General features: G+C 38.2%; 1 protein-coding gene across 1 annotated transcript in view; it reads right to left on the reverse strand.

Moving 5' to 3' along the window:
* The window catches only part of LOC119575204 (cortactin-binding protein 2-like), a gene marked incomplete in the record, with an annotated part of 58,195 nt that overhangs the window by 31,121 nt on the left and 24,574 nt on the right, over nucleotides 1-2,500 (reverse strand).

Below are 2,500 nucleotides of genomic sequence, written 5' to 3' on the forward strand. Positions count from 1 at the left end.
ACAGGTAAACTTAAATCTGTTACGAGCAATACATGGGTGAGTTACTCTCCATGAATGAAGCCACATAGAAGATAAAATGACAACATACCCTGGCTATAGTCTTGTGTCTGCTGCTGGCTGCCGGGACATAACTCAGGTCAATACTCAGTGATACTCGGACAACAGGTGATCAGTGCTCAGCAACACCCACACAAATGCAGTCATGATCAAGACTCAAGTGATAGTCATGCAGGCTTGCATCAACACTCTACTGTATACTCTTGAGACACTTTCTGGTCAGAATTGGGTGTTACTCAAGTACAAAAGGAGTCAATAGAAGACCTTATTTCATAAGACATAACATACTTACACACACACACACAAACACACACTCAGCCATACATATTCTGGTACAAATTACACATCTTAAGTATATGCCACTCTACTTACCTCACTCACTATGTAACTGCTCCACTATACAATAACCTATAACATCCTTCCAAAACTACTTCCAAACTTCACCTATGACATTTGAAAAAGCACTCACACACATGCTTTAAAAATCTAAATGGTGATTAAAGCATTATGAACACATGAAAGTGAATGAAAGATTCTGTTCACCAGCCAAGCTGACAACAAATTTTTTACAGATGATGACTGGTCACCTATCAACAGGCAGTCCTCCCTAACAGTTCCAAGACTGAGACAAAATACAACAAGATCTAAAGGGGGTCAACTCATCGTGTAACTAGCATTAGGGCTGGGTTTCAAGTTATAAATAATTTTGTTCCATAAATTGTAAATAAAAATCACTTTTACTTTTGAAGGCTTTTTACTCCCTGACAACAGCCAGTCCCAAACAAGTAAATAACTGTTTAACCTGCACAAATTAAAACAGACTCAATATTGCACAGCCTAAAAGGATGGCAACTGCATTAGTGATTGTTTCATCATGATGATATGAAGGCATCCAGCTTGAATGGGTTAAAGAAGAAAAGGGGTACAAAGAATATAAACATAACCTCCACCTTGAACTATTTTTTCTATCAACCTTTCAATACTTTGTGTAAAATGTGAATTGACAATCATCCAGCCTTGGTTGTTAAAGAAACTGAGTATGTATTATGAGGCCAACAGAACCTCATAGTACAATCTGTGATGTTGGTTGACACCACTATATTCTTCAATCCTCCTCGGTCAAGCTAATCAGGCGGATTCTGTGGTCCATGTAACATGGTTGAATTCCCATTATTTAAAAGGTATAATTAAACATTCATCTTGACTGTGATTACACAATACCTTTCACCACTCCCCCAAACACAATGATAGCAGGTTAAATAAAGTAAATTGGAAGTCGTAATCCCGTTACATTTTTCCTATCATTCCTATCCTTCCCCATCCTAATACTATCCAATCTTTCTTCTGAGGATAATGTGGAGGGCCAATTCATACCATTCTTTGTTACTCCATTTCACAGGTCAAGTCTCTGCACTATCTGCACTTGGAGAGCCAAATTAAAGGCTGTTTTGTTCATCTTTTCAATGCCACTTTCAGATATATCCAAATAAGGCCTTCTTTAACACTAGCAGGTCATTAAATTTTACCCCATTGCCAAATGGCAATTTCAACATTTCATAGCAAAATACTCAAAGAAGCCAACCACTCAAAAAATTACTTGCAGCACTCAAAGGCTTGAGGAAATGTTAGGTTACTACATTTTGCAGTTATATTTCACCCCTTGGACCCAGTTGCTTCACAGCTATCAAGCATCAGGCTTATGTGAGTGGCTGCACTGCTGGGTGCATGGCTTGTAGGCTAAGCATACACGAATACTCGTGTGCGGTGACAAGACTCTAAGCCTCTTATTTGCAATATTTTCTCTTTCTATGCATAAGAATTTTTAGCTTTTTTCAATTTTCCAATATCCACATTTGTCATTTGATTTGCATCATCCAGTTGGTAATAGTTTATTTCTCTAGGTTATTTGTCATTTTTCTATTTTTTGCAATATTCAATTTTCTGCAGTAGAACCTGCACCACCATTCATGACACCAGGAATACAATGATGAGCATGGAAATGGCATCCTCCATGGAGCTGGGGGCTTTCTAGTCACGGCTCACAGACTTTACATTCCATGCTTGTTTACTGATGGGATTAACGCAAAATCGCCAAATGTCTCTCATCACTCTCCAAAGAAGTTTGTGCACTTGTGGCAAATCTTTCCTCTCACCCCAGCCTTCAGCCGAAACGCTAACAATGGCAAGTTCCTGTCACCTGGCTTGTAGCCAGATTTTCCCATGACCGCAAGTTCACATCACCCGCACCTAAAGCCAAATTTTTTCATGACGTGATGGTCACATCATCTTAATCACAGGGGTTAACTTTGTTTGATTTTTTTTACTTCAAAATGAGTCAATGTTTTGTAGGAGGGTGTTCTTTTTAAGTGTATGTTTTTTCAGTACATAGTAAAGAAAAACTAATAGAATAACTGTAATATTCTAGAGCTATGGTATTTTGGAA

The sequence above is a fragment of the Penaeus monodon genome, chromosome 7, assembly GCF_015228065.2.
Source record: "Penaeus monodon isolate SGIC_2016 chromosome 7, NSTDA_Pmon_1, whole genome shotgun sequence".
In the NCBI taxonomy this organism is placed as follows: domain Eukaryota; kingdom Metazoa; phylum Arthropoda; class Malacostraca; order Decapoda; family Penaeidae; genus Penaeus; species Penaeus monodon.